The sequence below is a fragment of the Xenopus tropicalis genome, chromosome 1 (assembly GCF_000004195.4).
Source record: "Xenopus tropicalis strain Nigerian chromosome 1, UCB_Xtro_10.0, whole genome shotgun sequence".
Taxonomy (NCBI): domain Eukaryota; kingdom Metazoa; phylum Chordata; class Amphibia; order Anura; family Pipidae; genus Xenopus; species Xenopus tropicalis.
In genome coordinates this window covers 126,077,061-126,096,142 of record NC_030677.2, presented here as the reverse complement: position 1 = coordinate 126,096,142, position 19,082 = coordinate 126,077,061, and the positions used below count along the sequence as shown (strand labels likewise).

The window sequence follows — 19,082 nt, the reverse complement described above, 5'->3', positions numbered from 1 at the left end:
CCTAAGGGTCACCAACATGATTTGCCGCAATCTGCACCTTGTGCCATATTGTAGATGCAGTGCAGCTGTAGTGCAGGCCATATGCAGATGGTAAGTACAAGACTCCTCGGGCCTGAAGGTTCACTGTTACGTGCACATTTTAATGACATGCAAGCTAGGGGGCATCAAGGGGTACACCCTTGTGCTGTCCAGCCCCCACCCCCCCATTATAAATACAGCATTGCCAAAAACAGGCAGCAGTGTATTCAAATGAAGGTGCAGCTCATTTAGCTCGAATCCCATGAGCATAATGAGCTGCTCCTATTTTTGTACCCTGCAATGTGCTCAGTAAAGGAAACCTACTGTTTTATTATAACAGACTACTATAGGGTACTACAAAAGGAGGCATAGTGGTTTTCATTAATGTCTAATCCTAGAACTCCTGCCAGGGGTCTGGCTACACTTTGCACCTTTGGTGTGAGGTGGAGAGTAAAGCAATGGTGCCTGTCCTAACTACATACCATAGTTCCCTGTCTGAATAATTGAATAATGTGCCAGTTAGAGCACAGGAGCAGGGATACCTACTTGCCACCCCCTCCCTCACTGCATAAATAAAGTGCTGCAAATACAGAGAGCGCTATATTGAATGTTGGAAGTCTATTGCAAAGTGCAAAAAAATGGCAGATTGTAGTCTTTTTGCACATTGCACCCTGCCTTCCTGTTTGTAAATGACCACTGAAGCCTTTCTGCATATAGCCATTGTGTATTGGCTCACTGGTTTAACATTTTAGAAAATAAATACCACAAATAATAATTAAAATGTGAGAGTGGAAAACAGCACTATGCCAATGCCATTACTTTGCCTTCCACCATCCAGCTTAACCCCTACTTCAATAAAACCCTATGATTTGAATGCCGTTGATGATTTTAATTACTTTAATCCTCCATTTTTCTTTCTCCATATAATCTATAAAGTGCATATCCATATGGCCAGTCTACCACTTTAATTCCAGGACCAAGAGAAGATCTCATGGTATTAATATTAGGATATCTACATGGCTTCAGAAGCATTTTCACCTTAGTAAAATGTATGTCCTTTTAACTGCAATATGTATGTGGTTGACTCTATGATCAGCTTTATAGTGAAAGCACCTCCTCTTGACTATTAACATTAAATTCTTTCCTAGAATCTTGATAGTGTTCCTTCTGGCAGACTTGTGGCTACACTTAAAACAGAAAGGTTTCTCTCTCTCTTTCCCTATAATGGAGTTAATGAGTAGTAATTAATAACAGGTTCCTAGACTCACTACCTTGTTTAAAAAATAGACCAGTTAGCAAAGAGAAAAACAATGAATAGATTTTGGAAGCTTTCAGCCGACACTGCTCTCCTCTTTTTTTCTTGAATCTGCAGTAATCTGTTTCTCTTTGCTATTCCACTCCATGCACAGCTAATGTTTATACTCTAATCCACTGAATAATCTCCTGTCAGTTTGTGTGACAAGGTATTAGGTCTGTGCCATCAAATGCTACTCTTCCACTACAAGCTACAACAAATTGTTTCTAATTTACACTTCAGGAAACACAACATATTCAAAAGGTACAGCACCTGAGCAGATGTTAAAAAATACATGAGTTTAGAGGTAAAAGAAAATAGGAGAGAGACACAATGTGGTCCCTTCTCTCTCTGTAATATAATTTCTGCTGCCAGTGCTGAAAGCTGATTTGTGCATTTGTGTTCATGAGCGTCAACAGCTTGAGACACTCAGACAAAGGCTGAAATATACAGACAAACATATGCAGGATTATAGTTCAGTATAGGTGAAGTGGCACTTTAGTACCTCTGGCAGTACTGAGGCATCAAGCAGCTTACTTCATCAAAATATAGGTATTACATATAGTTTATGTATGTAATAATTCTGCTAGTAATTTCTGCTAGTAATTTTTCTTTCAAAACAGCATGGGGTGTATGTATGTATGTATGTATGTATATATATATTATATTATATATATATATATATATATATATATATATACAGTGGCTTGCAAAAGTATTCGGCCCCCTTGAACTTTTCCACATTTTGTCACATTACAGCCACAAACATGAATCAATTTTATTGGAATTCCACGTGAAAGACCAATACAAAGTGGTGTACACGTGAGAAGTGGAACGAAAATCATACATGATTCCAAACATTTTTTACAAATAAATAACTGCAAAGTGGGGTCTGCGTAATTATTCAGCCCCCTGAGTCAATAATTTGTAGAAGCCCCTTTTGCTGCAATTCCAGCTGCCAGTCTTTTAGGGTATGTCTCTACCAGCTTTGCACATCTACAGATTGAAATCCTTGCCCATTCTTCTTTGCAAAACAGCTCCAGCTCAGTCAGATTAGATGGACAGCGTTTGTGAACAGCAGTTTTCAGATCTTGCCACAGATTCTCGATTGGATTTAGATCTGGACTGTGACTGGGCCATTCTAACACATGGATATGTTTTGTTTTAAACCATTCCATTGTTGCCCTGGCTTTATGTTTAGGGTCGTTGTCCTGCTGGAAGGTGAACCTCCGCCCCAGTCTCAAGTCTTTTGCAGACTCCAAGAGGTTTTCTTCCAAGATTGCCCTGTATTTGGCTCCATCCATCTTCCTATCAACTCTGACCAGCTTCCCTGTCCCTGCTGAAGAGAAGCCCCCCCAGAGCATGATGCTGCCCCCCCATATGTGACAGTGGGGATGGTGTGTTCAGAGTGATGTGCAGTGTTAGTTTTCCGCCACACATAGCGTTTTGCATTTTGGCCAAAAAGTTCCATTTTGGTCTCATCTGACCAGAGCATCTTCTTCCACATGTTTGCTGTGTCCCCCACATGGCTTGTGGCAAACTGCAAACGGGACTTCTTATGGTTTTCCGTTAACAATGGCTTTCTTCTTGCCACTCTTCCATAAAGGCCAACTTTGTGCAGTGCACGACTAATAGTTGCCTATGGGCAGATTCCCCCACCTGAGCTGTAGATCTCTGCAGCTCCCCCAGAGTCACCATGGGCCTCTTGGCTGCATTTCTGATCAGCGCTCTCCTTGTTCGGCCTGTGAGTTTAGGTGGACGGCCTTGTCTTGGTAGGGTTACAGTTGTGCCATACTCCTTCCATTTCTGAATGATCGCTTGAACAGTGCTCCGTGGGATGTTCAAGGCTTTGGAAATCTTTTTGTAGCCTAAGCCTGCTTTAAATTTCTCAATAACTTTATCCCTGTCCTGTCTCGTGTGTTCTTTGGACTTCATGGTGTTGTTGCTCCCAATATTCTCTTAGACAACCTCTGAGGCCGTCACAGAGCAGCTGTATTTGTACTGACATTAGATTACACACAGGTGCACTCTATTTAGTCATTAGCACTCATCAGGCAATGTCTATGGGCAACTGACTGCACTCAGACCAAAGGGGGCTGAATAATTACGCACACCCCACTTTGCAATTATTTATTTGTAAAAAATGTTTGGAATCATGTATGATTTTTGTTCCACTTCTCACGTGTACACCACTTTGTATTGGTCTTTCACGTGGAATTCCAATCAAATTGAATCATGTTTGTGGCTGTAATGTGACACAATGTGGAAAAGTTCAAGGGGGCCGAATACTTTTGCAAGCCACTGTATATAGGAAGAGAGAGTCTATTTATATATAAATAGACTCTAGGCCCCACTATTTTTCCCCCCTTTAAATTCTTCAACCCTTAGACAGCAGCCTTGCATTGGAGATTAAATCTGCTTGTTTCCTGCCTCTGCCACTGTCATCTCCTTCATGTCCCATCTGCCACATTCTACTCTCTCTACATCCTGGTTATCTTTCCCTAATTTGCTCCAACCTACTGATCTGTGTGTTCTAATACTTTTCTTTTGCCTTAAATCTCTAACTAGTTATGTTCTCTCTTCTTTTCTTGCCAAGCTGTCTTGTCCTTGTTATTTTAATATTGTGAATGTTGCCTAGAATTGGACAGGAAACTGAAAACATTGTTTGGAAAAGGATCAATAAATAATATTAGAAACTGCAGAATATATTTATAGATGACCTAATGGAGGCTTCCATTTACTACAATAATTTTGTGACATTCAGTTGTGTTTTTGAAATACACTTTTTAGCAAAGACGTGCATAGAATAAAGGGTCTAGGGTTTCACCAACAATATTTAAAATTTTAAAGGCAGCTGACAAAAGCATTTTACATTCACATAGTGAACACAAACTCTGACTAAATCATACAGTCCCAATCACTTTCAACCATACTCAATGAATGCAAGCACCCATGGAAAAAGCAACTGATTCTTTTTTAGCCTTACACATACACAGGTATTGGCACACATCCGTTTGCATTCTTGCATTCCTATTCTTGTGGGTCCATTTGTTTTTCTCAAGTCATGACTGCCTATTGTAATGATTTGACGGAGACAGATATTCCGTATCAAATTTTCTAAGGGAGAACTGTTGTGGTACAATTTAAGAAGAATCAATATGAGCTCAGTAGTAACCTTGAAACACATACAGGAGTCTTCGGTACTTAAATGGACATGTGATACCTGTACTTTGTTAGAGAGATTAATAACATTTATCAACTCTATACCTTTTGCTGTCTAAGACTTTCCATATATTTAGTTCAGCAAGACACAAGAGGGATAATTAACTACAGTACATGAACTACACCAATATAGTCATACCTAGCATCAATCATTGATTAGTTTTGATTATTGCAAAAATTTTGCTGGTTGCTATATATATATATATATATATATATAATGTATATGTACTGTATATAAGTAAATGTATATGCAATGCACCCCCTGAGAGAATTTCTATTCCATTTTTTATTTTATTTCTGCCATTTTACTTCTTCCTTCTATTTTGTGAATTAGCAAAGAGCCATTTTCTTTTAATGAATAAACATCACTGTTTGATATATGTAACAGCTACAAAAACCATCCCTCAGCTATCTCTGTGAGGTACATAACACCTCGGTAATCCTATCACAGTAACTCTACAGCATACACACCTCTGTGCACAATGCACCATTGTGATTGGATTATTGGAAGAATTTATATATTTATATATCAAGGACTTCCTGTGCCAGTCAGTAAAACTGAAGAAGCTGCTAGGACGAGTAGTGAATTTTCTTTAAAGATTACTCAGCAAGTCCAGTTGCTCTAGATTTACTTATACTTGATATCTCTTGGAGCTCGTTACTAGATGGACAAGGGAATTAAGAGCTGCATTGACAGAGTCTTACTCTAATAATCTGCAGCCATCTGGTTGTTATCCACTATCAGAAGGGAAAAGAACTGTTCATATTGTCATATTTCACTAAGAAGAGGATTATTTTATAACTATACAAATTTATTTCCTTTGGCTTCTATTTATTTGTTTTTTTCCCCACAGTTTGTTTTTATATAAAATGTCTTAGTTTTAGCAACCTGCTAAATGACATCCAAGGTAGATGCTGAATTTTTTTGTCATGTTCTCTTTTATTTTCTCTATGAACAGCTGAAGATCTAGATCTTTCTAGATTCATTTTGAATGAAGGAAATCGCACAGTATCACTAGTGATGACCCAGTCAGCAAGATAGTGGTTGGCTGTAATAATGTAAACTGCATAGAGGTAATTTCTCTTGTGAAATATGTACCCAACTTGTCCAGAGTCTGCAGGACAGAGAGAAATACAGATAACACTTCTGTGAATGAGTGGTGCCACGAGAGAGTTACTGTGTACTAGGATCAGCATGTGTCTCTGCTGACACTTACTGGCACTTGCTGTAAAAAATAAATATTATGGGTAGTCTAATTTGACTTTACACTTATGATAGTTAAACTGTGTCATCATGAAATATATGCAGCCTTATAGATGTCACATTAATGATTATAAAACATACATTTTTAATGCAATTCATTTGAACTAGGCCAGGCTGAATGGTTGGGGGGAGAGGTGAAAGCTTTAAAAAAAACTTAAAAACTTGGAAATAACATCAACCTTTAAAGGTCTTTTGGTGGAGATCTAATTTTACTATACATTTTACAGTAACTGATAAATCCAGTTTTGCTTTTGGAAAGCAATATACTCCCCATGATTAGTCTAAAGAAACTGAGCCCATGTTCATAGAAACAATCTATCTATCTATCTATCTATCTATCTATCTATCTATCTATCTATCTATCTATCTATCTATCTATCTATCTATCTATCCATCATCTATCCATCTATCTATCTATCTATCTATCTATCTATCTATCTATCATCTATTTATCTATCTATCATCTATCTATCTATCTATCCATCATCTATCTATTCTCTATTGTCCTACTTTTTCTATTGATTTCAGTGATTATCTTGTCATCATCTGCAGAATTACAGTCAATTAATTTTTTTCTCTCTGACTGACTGCAAATCTGCAAGAATCACATTTTCTACATGATTTCTATTTCAGCTGGCTGCCTTGGATTGAAGAGTTCTTAAGTAGAGATTAAGTCACATTTTAATTGTCAAATATTTTATTTCAAAAACACCTGAGCAAATATGGGTGGGGTTAAACACTGTCAATTTAAAATAAACAATTCAGAGGAGGTGTGGGTTTAACAGTGTGGTCAGCTTGAAGAAAGACCAAAGTCCATCAAGTTCAATCCTTTCAAGTTAACCCCCAATCATAGACCCATACTGACTTATTTATACACTCACATACATAAACTATATATACCAACATCAATATTAATTGTAGATTTCAGTATCACAATTGCCTTGGATACTATGCTTGTTCAAGAACTCATCCAAGCCCCTCTTAAAGGCATTAACAGAATCTGCCATTACCACATCACTAGGAAGGGCATTCCACAACCTCACTGCCCTCACCGTGAAAAAACCACCTACGCTGCTTCAAATGGAAGTTTAGTTCCTTTACTCTAAAGGGGTGACCTCTGGTGCGTTGATTGTTTTTATGGGAAAAAAGAACACCCCCTATCTGCCTATAATCCCCTCTAATGTACTTGTACAGAGTAATCATGTCCCCTCGCAAGCGCCTCTTTTCCAGAGAAAACAAATCCAACCTTGACAGTCTAACCTCATAGCTTAAATCTTCCATCCCCTTTACCAGTTTTGGTTTTGGGTATCATATCTTCTCTTATATATTACTATATAATAATATTTGGGCAATATCAGTTCATTTGAAATTTTCCAATAACCCTCCAAACATTATAGTGTTTTTATTAAACAAAAACAACAGAAAATATAAAATTACTTCAGATGGGTGTAACTATAGTATACTCCTGCTAAATGACCATCTAAGGAAAATATGTAATCTACCATTGCCATTTATGGTGGTCATAGAACCTGCCTTTTCTTCTTGGTTAATGTTTACTTGTTTACTTTAGTGACACAAAAGTAAAGATAGAACACCTTATTTTATCAGCCAATATACAGTAAATTTAAATACAGGCACGACTTTTGTTTTAGTTTAAGTAATGAATAAGTAACTCAATTTTGTCCAGTTCACATATGGGGGCTTTTCTCCCTTTATGCATGGGATTGAGGAAAGCATGGTGGATTTTCCCTTTGTTTTTTGGCAGATAGAAAAAAGATTAAAAAATATGTATTTCTTTTCTTTGTTATGTGATAATATGGAGTGGGTAAGGCCTGACACGTTGCAGGGCACAGAATACCATCAGCAGTAGGTAAGGACAATGGAGGAAGATTGCCCTATCTATAGAGATGTAGGATCTGGCCCTGGTAGCCCCACTCCATTTAGTAGGGAAGAAATACTATGTAAGCAGTTATTTTGTGGAGTGTGGCTGCAAGACACATACTGCAAGACACATACTTTCCAGAAAGTAAGCTCCTCCCAGCAAGCAGAAATAGAGAATAAGATAAATGGAACGAAACTGTCACAACAAAGAAAAGCTACTGTAATGTGTCTTGGTATACAAGGTTTATTTATGATAGCTCCCCTTTAAACCACAACACTCTTTGTGTAGAACAGAGCTGCCTTATCACATAGGCATAACTAATGCATTAAAGCATAGAAAATGGAAGCCAAGTTCTTAGCATTCCAATGCAGCTTATACTTGATACTGTTTAATTAAGGAGAGAGAATTGAAACAAAAGAGTAGAATTCATTCCACTCGCACAACTTATCATCATGTTTTGTTGTGGCTTAGGGTTTTAAGTCCTGTAATTAAAGATTAACACTATAAAAGAAAAAAAACATTGTTGCTTTGTCAGTCATTTTAATTATACCATGGTTGCTCGGTTTGATATATAGCTGTAAGATATGGACATGCTCCGTAAAGCATTAACTCTTGTACTGAAATAACTAAAATATACATATTTAAGGATGGAATGAAATGAATAGTATTAGTGTTTATTTAACATTAACTTACAATGTACAAGGAAAAGGAAACTCACTGGGTATGGCAATCTGGCACCACCCAGTGAATACAACCTCTAGCCTTTTACACCGGGCTGCTATTTCTCTTGGCTCAATAATGCACCAGGGTTTGTTACTATATATGTCCCTTCAGTTGTTCATGACCAGTACTTTACTTCACATGCTCATGTGCGTTTCGGCATTGGCAGATTTTTTGCGCAATGGGCGCATGTCAAAGAAAATTGTGAGGGTCAAAAAAATCTTGTGCCACAAAAAAACCATTGCATGCGTCAAAAAAGTTGCGTGATAAGTGAGTTTTGCAATTTTTTTGCAAATTTTTTCATGGTTTCGGGAATGTTTTGAGAAGCGAAGCGCGACAGATTCGCTCATCACTAGATATCACCCATCTCACTGATCGGACAAGATGGAAATTTTTTATTGAGCGCCCTTTAATTCGCCAAAACATCTACAAAGCATTAATGCTGAATCATCGCTAGAGGTAAAATTATTTTGTTTCTATCTGAATATCTGACGATTTAGCTCTTTACGTTAGTAGAGAAAACGAGTAATCTTTCCCAAGACCGTCCCGGCCTGGGGCATGTTCCTAAATGCACTGCACCTCCATTTACATGTATGGCCACCTTAACAGGTTACAAACACCTAATGGATAACAGTTTTCTTGTCCTCTAAATGAACATTACAGGTATTGCCCATCATGCACATTAATGCCTTTGCTGTTTTCTGTCCCTAATGTGTACCCACACCAGGAGACATTTAACTTGCCTGTATGTTTTGGAGTGTGGAAAAAATTTCCCTGGTTGGGAATGAACTACCAAACTGCAAGGTAGCAGTGCTAACCACTGCACTATGCCTTACAATATAAAATACATTCTGTGTGTTTTTGTTTAGAAAAAGCAAGTAAGCAAAGGGTTTTAATCGGGCAGGGACTGATTTGAATTATGAACAATCTTTGTAAAGCAGTGTGGAATATATAGCGCAGTATACATAAAAGAAACTAATATATTGTTAATGTACCTTATGCATAGACCTGAGTAATATTTGCGATTAAACTCATTGATTCGTAACATCTCTACTTGACTAATTTATTGCACATGACAATCTAGTTTAATTACTTTTTCCCTGAATTATTACAGTTTTATTCCTTGTCTAATTAAACATATGGAACTAGGCTCCCCTTACAATCAGCTCCCTTCTTGCCTGTAAATGCTACACATCATATACACAATGAGCATTTGTTCAGGTCTTCACCCCTTCTTTCATTATTTTATTCTTTAACAGTAGGAAATTACACTAAATGCTGCATCCTTGTCCAATAAGTCATGGTCAAAAGCTCCATTTCTTTCTTGCATGCCTATGAGACCAGCAAAGCATTGCAGATCGATTTTCTGCAGATTCACCAGCAGTAAAGGAGATGAAGAAATATGCCCTGCAATACAATATAGCAACATAACTGCAGTTACGTGTCTTTCAAACTAAATATATGTTTGTGATGTATTCAATGCCTGTACTTCCTACTGGTAAACTTATTGTTGACCCTGTGGTCTTAGAGAAAGCAAGATCCACTGCCACAAACCCAGAAAGCCATTGTGTGCCTTATACATAAACATGTAAATAAACAGGTTAATGGATTCTCTAATAAATTCCATGCAATTGCACATATGGAAGCAAGAGAACCCTTAGTAAGTTGCATCAATAGCTGCAACTGACTTGTGCCAGACGATTTAGATGTTTATTCCATTATTGATGCCAAATGCCGAAAGTGACACCATTCACGCACAACTATAGTAAGATAAATTTGCCAAAATGGACACCAATTTCATGTACAAGTTGCAGTATTTGATACATAGTGGGCACCGCCAATTACTCTCAAATTCTAGGATTGCTAAACCGTGGGTAAAAAAATAATAAAGTGCTTCCAAAATAGGCACTGCAAACATTGCAGTTCTTAAATGAGCCCTTTCGATTTTATTCATTTCTCTGTTTATCGTTTTCTGTCACTGAATTATATTTATGCAGCTAATGAACAATAATTATGACATTATCCAGAATGATTATTTGCTAAGAGTATTCAGACAGAGGATTTTCCTATAGGGCTGGAGATACTTAGTAAGAAAAATATTCAGTGCCATATTATAAATTGCACAAAACCTAACACACAAATGCGCTGACCATATTTTTAAGCATGTCTTTCTCTTCTCCTGATGGGGATAATCATTAAGTACGTCTGCAAGGTGTCCATTAATCATTGTCATTGCCGGCTGAGCCGAAGTTCTCATTGGCTGCTCTGAACTAGTCAGCCGCTACGATAGAATAAAAACCCTGTGGAAATGGCATTTCATTTTCTGCAAGGAATTGACTAAAATGGATTTGAAAAAAAAAGTACAAGTTTTAAAGCCTCAAAAGAAATTATATTTATAATTGTGTTTGCTAGAATACTGAACGCAAATGATATGTGAAATGTACAAAGTAAGGAGGGAAGTGTAATAAAAGTCATAAAAATTTGCATTCAGCGATGTGATATTTTTTGTTATGCAGTTATTGCGTTTCAAATTTTAATTGTGCATAGCGCACTTTTAAAGCATGCTTGGGGTGGGTAATATTTTGGAGCAAAAATAGCTTCGGTAAGAAGAGTTATTACATGCACTATGCAGTGGAGCAATCTATAAAATTCGCAATCTTTCTTCCACTGGTGAAAGTGGTCGATAAACAGTTTTTAGGTTTTCAAAAGCTATAATTCGCACAAAGGAAAATTTATTTCCACAAAGGTATACATTTTCACATTATAAATATTTGTTTCCATTAATGACTATTAATACATTCCAATATTCAGATTTCCTGGTCTTGCTAATTGCATACTTATATAATCACTTGGGATACCAGTAACAAGGCTTCTTTGCTAAACTTGCCACAAGTCAATGAGGTGAGATGTAAGTAACCTGTCTTTGACTATATGGGGTGGCATGATTTTTGCATATAGAGCTGCCTGCTTGGATCTTTACTGCTGATGCCACTTCTGATGTGAAGGATCTTCATTTAGTGAAGATAAATATCTGACAGCAGTATTGTGTCTATCACACAGAGCAACATAGGTGGATTTGATGTTAAGAATGGTTTACATACATAGTATTGCTGTGCTGGGGTCTGTGTTCACGGGGATCTTTACAAATCCCCAAAAATCATTGTTCAATTTTCCCATTCAGATTATTTGCATGATTACAGCAATGTTTTTCAACAGCTTTACAAATTCACATAAACCTAGACATGGGAAGATTTTAGAAATGTTTAGGAAATTAGGATTTTTAGGAATATTCTCATTTTATCTCAGGTTCATTACTTACTTATTACCTAGCAGGATATTCATTATACTGCAGGAGAACTGCTTTGACTAATGTGACTATTGTATGTCAACATGGTCCTGGCAACTTTTATGGTGCATAATAATACAACACAGTGGTCTTTCTAAATATACCAATATAATGTTATTTTGCCCTTATTATACCTACTTTATAAAGAATTTAACAGAACACAAATATGGCCATTGTTGCTTTATTAAACAATTACGCCTTCTTTTTTTTTACACCAACCCCCACCAAACCTATTACAAGCATATAAAATAGGGATCTAACTGTATGTTCAGAAAGGGCTCATTTGTTCTGATACAACTAACTTTCAGGGCACTTATGGCCACTGTATGTGTTTTGTTGTCTGTATGCCCATTATGCCATGAATTCTAATGTTGATGTGAGAACAGTTAACATTTCTGTCACTCAGAATTGGTTATGGCCATTCCATTTGCTCTCATGCTGCAAATAGTGTATCCAAGGAAAATTGTTCATTACTGTGATATTAAGCAATATTATGCCAAAATATGACACTATTCATTAGAATATGACTAAACAGGCAATAAAGGCAATGACTGCAAGTGATATGCCCATTAGTTATGGTGATGGGAGCAATACAATCAAAAGATATACAGATGAGAGAGGAGTGTGTATCAGACCATCAGTATCCTGTGGCTTCTTTATTTTCATTAATCACATCAATTGATTTGAACTGGTTGCAGATATGTTGGTCTATAGTGAATCTCAATGTGTAGGACAAGTGATAAAGGTACACATATGAAATGTTGTAACTTTTACAGCAAGGCAAAAAAAGAAAAAGGGGTTAAGTGCCTAGTAGTTTTTTTTTTTACTAATCTCTAGGTCTCCTTGCCAAATGTAATTAAATAATCTCAGCAAAAGTCTTACTTTGCACTTCCCTTTGTGCTCAATGCCTTATTAGGGTCCTTGTTAGTTATGAAGTGTCTAATCATTATTGGTTTCTTTAAACACCTTTAAACTTTTCACAGCCAGAGGAACAGTGCAATATATTACATTGCAGTAGAAACAATTTTGCTTAAGTAAGTTATTAAAGCCCATTCTTTCTAAAGGTGGCCATACACGCACCGATATTATCGTACGAAACCTCGTTTCGTACGATAATCGGTGCGTGTATGGCATGTCAGCTCGCCGACCGATATCGCAGGAAGCTGCTGAAATCGGTCGGCTCGCCGATCGGCCAAGTTAGAAAATTTTGATCGGGCGCCATAGAAGGCGCCTGACCAAAATTCTCCCTTCAGAGCTGAATCGGCAGAAGGAGGTAGAAATCCTATTGTTTCTACCTCCTTACCTGCCGATTCAGCCCTGAATGGTGTGTGGCGGATCTGACGATGTTTCGTGCGACCGACGGTCGTACGAAACATCGTGAGATCGCCACGTGTATGGCCAGCTTAAAGGGTTCCAACATCTTTTTGATATTGAATTTTACCAAAAGAAGAAAACTGTCAACCTTGAAATACACAGGAAATTAGCTGGAAATGCATGCTTTCCATCCAAACATGTGTTTTTATGAAAGCTAGGTAGAAAAAAAACTTTTAAGAATTAGACAAAAACACCTCAACCAGCTGTACTATTATTTTTCTTCATTTATGTAGCATAGGCACTTTCTTCAGTGCTTTACACAAATTGTTCATTGTTCCCTGCCCAGTGGAGTTTAGAATCTTTCACATATAAGCACTAAAGATAATTTTATCAGTCAATTGCTCTTTATGAGACAATTCCAAACTCCTGTTTGGAGTATGGTAGGAAACCAGAGTATCTGGAACAAACCCACACAAGCACAGGAAGAACATATAAATACCTGTCAGATAGTTTCCTGGCTGGAATTGATCACAATACTCCAGTGTTGAAAGACAGCAATGCTTATCGCTCTTCCTCTGTGCTGCCCATATTACTTCATTGCTTTATAAATATGTTATAGAAGGTTTCCACTTAATGTATGTGTTTTTTCAGCTTCAGTGTCTGTGTTACTAAAGGAGACACTTTTATATCATTTTAGCTATGATTCTCCTGTAACCAACATAAATTTCTCCACTGCATTGTGGACCAGTGTTCTTTCTTCACAAAACACAAAAGCAAAATTGTAACAAAAGGGAACATCTTCAATACAAAAGAACTGTCAATTCCATACAATTTCATTCCTACCACTAAACAGTATTTCCGTAGAGTTGTCTGCTACATCTAGCGTTTTTCTATACTCTATGTAAAATTAAATGTTAAGATGTCAGAAATCTATGGCAAGTCAGGCTTTAAAAATGCAAGTTAGAGAAATGTGGCCCTTCTGTGAACCTGTCTTGCTCTTCACTTCGTCATGCTAGAGTTTAACTACTTTCAAATCAATAGAACTAAAATCAATTGCAGTAGTGTGCTGACTGCACAAAAGTTTTCGCATAGATCTATAAGGTGTGCATTTCAGGTTTCTGTAAAATTCTTTTTTTAAAACAGTTTCTCTTTTTTTTTTTAGAGCTTGAGAAATGTAATGAGCCTCTGGACTGTTTTTAGAATGCTCTTTCTGCAGTTTAGAAGATACAGTGTAAAGATAAATGTCAGTTAAATGGATACAGCTAACCCTACAACTAAAGACATATTATAATTGACTAATGAGAAAAGATGTACTCTCTTTCTTACTTTATTAAACAGAGATCTTGTTACTCTGCACTGATGTTTAACTGATGCTAGAAAAGTAAATGTGCGGGTATATTTACTAGTGCTATACTGTGCCAAGAATGTCTATAAACTAAACTAAAAAGGGGTGTATGCCAGCTTGAAGTATATTGCAATATATGGACAAACAATCCCTGTTTTGCTTAAAGGGGGGGCATTTCTTGGTAGTTTAATGCACAGAATGTTTTAATGACCTATGCCTTTGCTATTTGTTCATGTTAATTTTGTCGATAAAAGGTTAAAAGTGTTAACATTGAACGGCTCTAACAAACTGGGTATCCGAATGATAGGCATTGTGGTAATCCAACATATATACTGCTGAGTATTAACTGTTATATATATTCCTTCCTAAAATCCCTCACCAGTAAATAGAGAGCTGTGAAATTCCTCTCTGGGAACTGTGGCAAGCTTTATTTTCACCCTTTATAAATACCCCCCCCCCCCCTTGTGTACTGTTCTACATATATCACTACTTCTTAAATTGGCACATTGATTGAGACACGTCAAAGCCATTTTGAAATCTTAATTTTAAAATAATTGAAATCCCATAACTACTTTGCTGTGTAAGCAAAGTGCTTTTCATACCATAGGTACATTATGCCATGCTTAAATATGTTTTGCTTTCTGTGGACTCTAGCATTAAAATATAAGGTTTCCATTTTATTCATTGGTGGTATAGAACAGATAGCAATATGTGCTAGGTTATCTAGAGAATATCCTCAAATCAGTCCCTTGGGCTTAGGTTCAATGAGCACAAAGGAGGGAAAAAGCAGGCATTATGAACATTTCAAATATGATTATGAAAGAGCTTTAATTGTTAGGAATGATTTTCCATTAACATGCTGAAGAACAAAAGGAAATTCTTGCAGATCTCTTTAGACTAGAGGAGTTAAATTAAAACAATATCTGTTTAACACATTGCTCAAGTAGTGACAAATTATACTGCCAATTATAGAAATGTACATACAGTAGGCTTTACATTCATGAATGGTAATTCTAACCTATTAATCAAAGCAATGAATCATTCTTTAGAATTTTCACATACCACTGCTATTGTTTGAAAGGAGTGTGAACAGTGTTTAATAGGACAGTGACAGTACTAGATAAGAATAGGCACTCAGGTGATCCCATTAATTGTATGGTTGACAGTAATAATAATACCTGCTGGCTTAATGTAAAAAGAATCTCTGACACTGACAGTAACATCCATGTGTCATAGGTTTGTGCATGTGCATATGCATATATATATATATATATACTATAAATGTGTGTGTGTATACATAATGAACTATGTGAGAATAAGACATAGTCATGAATGTTAATAAGGAGGTTTACCTATGAAGAGTATGAGAGAAAATTAGATAAATAATAAAAATTGAGGGGCCAAGAATCTGTGTGCTATTATAATTAAAGTGTAATCAGATACAGCAAAGCAATGATACTGAAAAGATGGAAAAAAATGTAATTTAGCTACACAAATTTCCAGTAGACTTGCATTGTATTAAAGAGTCTGGCAGATCGAAAAAACACATTTTTGGCCCCCAAAATAGTTTCATCTGCTTAAAATATTGGGGGAAGTGGGTAAATGGTTTAATAATCATTAACCTGTATTGAAGTAAAATGTGCTGATTTCAAAAATCGCAAAACATGAGGTTTATACAAAAAAAAATTATAGGGGAAAAAGGCTCAAACCATTGATACCGTAAATCTGCTGCTACAAACTTATTATGCTAGAAGTTATTCCTTTCAGTAGAAGAGTGTATTAACACGACATAAAGATCTATGAGGAGCAAGAAGTTTGTTTAGAACTTATCAGATTTGTAAGTAAGCCCTAAAGTTTTTATGTGGGTAACGGAAGTCATACATACACCATACATTAAACTGACATTAGGCACTTGGAGCTGTCTTAAGGTCACAGGGTATAATTAATATTATGATGACCTAGTTACATAGTTAAGTTGGGTTAAAAACACACCAAAGTCCATCAGGTTCAACCCTTCCAAGTAAACCCAGCACACACAAATCCATAACGACCTATCTATACACTCAAATACATAAACTATATATACCAACATCAATAACCTTCCCCCTCGAAAGGTAACTGCCCCTGCCCAGGTGCAGGCATACTAAGTGGAATGCAGTGTCTCATATGCAGTTTCATGCCAAAATCCACTCAGTGTGCCAGCACTCAGACCGATGCAATTTTTCTGGGTGCAGGCACATTAATAAACTTTTTTAAGTGTAGGGGCCACACTTTGTGGGACTGGCCTTTAAAGTATGGTGTATCACATTAATTACAGTTATTTCACTTTAATGCATAATTATTTTATAGCACTTCTTTGCAGATTTTTATCAAAACATCTTATCACACCCTTTGAGCTAAAAAAATACATCAACTTTGTCACCTAAATTTGGTATGGCTATTCTTTCTACTAAAATTTCAGGGCTTATCCATCCGTACTGGAGCCTAATCCTTAAGTCTGACTATTGTATATTCGTTTATTAGCTGTGTTGAGTCTTACCTCTTCTGTTATAGCTCAGTAGCCAATACTGTCTTTAAACCCCACTGCTAGTTTGCATAATAATACTACTTAAAAAACAATATGAAATTAGGTCTTACCTCAGTCTCCTTAAGTATGTGCTGTATCCTAATCCTGTAATACAAAGGAAAAAATATATATATTATCAGAATTCTAGCAATTTATCTTACGTGCAAACACCAGTGAATGCAAAGTGACAAGACATTCAAATAAAATACACCTATCATTTCAGTGTGAAAAAGGGTGTGCCAGCTGTTTCCAATAAATCTGCCACATATTTTGATTTATTGTGAGCAGAATCAAAGTGTGTTTGCTGTTTTTCCAGGTTGTATACAGAATATTGGGGTCGTTTGCTGGGCAAGTCTGGGCAGTGACATATACAACTGAATGTAAACGTAGCATCAACATGTATTTCCATTTTTTCTTGACAGCAAACAAGAGAGCTAAAGAGCTTATCTCTGCAAGGGCTCTGCTGTTACATATGGTTGAAATAATGTGACCCTATACCATTCTCCATGGTATTCCTTTGTAATGTGCTAATAATAACAACACAGAGGTCTAAATATTTTTACATAAGAAATGCATTGTTGTAAAGGTGTACAATAAAATACTATAGTTCTCCCTGCTAAGAAATATAATATTATATATATATATATATATATATATATATATATCCCCAGACTCAGAGCTTTTACTGATAATAGTAAATATTCAAATTGTATGGTAATATGCTGAGAACCCTTGGTAACTGTTAGATGCTCATACATTAGATAAAGTAGACCCAGCATGTGGATGGACAGTTGTTTTTTAACTTCTGCCTCCAAAATTCTCTGAAAACCTATACCTGTTTGGTGTGCAAGCACTGCAATTCCAAAAGACCCCCAAACTTCATGTTTCTCCTTAGGCTTCTCCCTTTGTAACCCCACAATAAGGGTGGTATGTTGTTAAGACTAAACTTCAAAAGATCTCCTATAAGAATTACACTTCATCACCTGATACTTTGTGGTTATGGCCCAGTTATTCTAATCCTGAAATAAAATGATACATTTCTATATGTCTATGAAGATTTTCATTCATCCAGGTCATGGTATATCTAGTATAAATAAATTTAAAGCAACTGGACGTGTTTGGTAATCATTGAAGACGTTTCACTACTCATCCACTGCTATACATTTCTATAGTATATGGCTTTACTGTTATAGACTAAAACATATAGTAAATACTTAATGCTAACTATGCTAATGAAATTGTGCATTTATTAGCATGTTACTACTGATGCTACATATTCTGTTCACTGAATATCATTAAGATTCCCATTTTGTTTAGAGCCCTGTTGCTGAAGAATATAATCGCTTTATCTAAATATAAATGACTAGATAATGATAAGAAAATATGCTCGGGCCCATTGATATTTCCAATAATTTAGGGACATTAAGATAAAAATAGCTCATATTACATTAACCAATGAAAGCAAATATGCAATAGCCCTGATGTATAGAAGCTTTACACATTAATACACCACTTTCAATGTTAAATCTCATGAAATGGCTATGCGTAACTCAGGACAATGCTAAGTTTTTATGCAAGACATCATTTGGTTCTAGTACAGAAAATAATTGGCTTTGCGAAGAAAGTTGATAAGGAATAAAATGAGATGACTGCCAAAGCAAAACTCTATCTGAAATGACTCTGTCACCAAAGGTTTCTCTAACCTGATCTTCATTTTGGCTTATCGCTTTCAGAAACTATAAAATGGTTTTAGTGGTCCGAAAGCACATCCCGTATTGCATGGGATTGATTTGGTTGCCAAGTGAATGTGGCCTACATTAACCTGCCACAGATATCTAAATATGTTGTTAGAGGTTGGCTGGAGAGAAAATTGTCTAAGAAAATTGTCTGAACTCTTATTTTCTTAGCGGCATTTTTTACAGTTATGGAGATGGTGATGTCTCTGCTTTTATTTATTTAATTTTTATGTAGAGTAGCCAGCTAAATATAATTGAACAAGCAAAAGGATTTATATACCATAGAGTTTTAGCACGGCAAGTAAAAGGCATATATAAATTGAAATGCTTGTAGTTGATATTGGAACAAATATTGTTTTTCTGATACAATATTTA

At 36.3% G+C, this 19,082-nt stretch overlaps 1 protein-coding gene across 45 annotated transcripts in view; it reads right to left on the bottom strand.

Moving 5' to 3' along the window:
* The window catches only part of ptprd (protein tyrosine phosphatase receptor type D), a 909,395-nt gene that overhangs the window by 282,766 nt on the left and 607,547 nt on the right, over nt 1–19,082 (bottom strand). For all 45 annotated transcript variants that reach the window (XM_031895469.1, XM_031895576.1, XM_031895588.1 and 42 more), the window contains exon 8: nt 17,043–17,076. The gene's annotated coding sequence lies outside the window, so the exon portion shown is untranslated. The remainder of the gene's footprint in view (nt 1–17,042; nt 17,077–19,082) is intronic.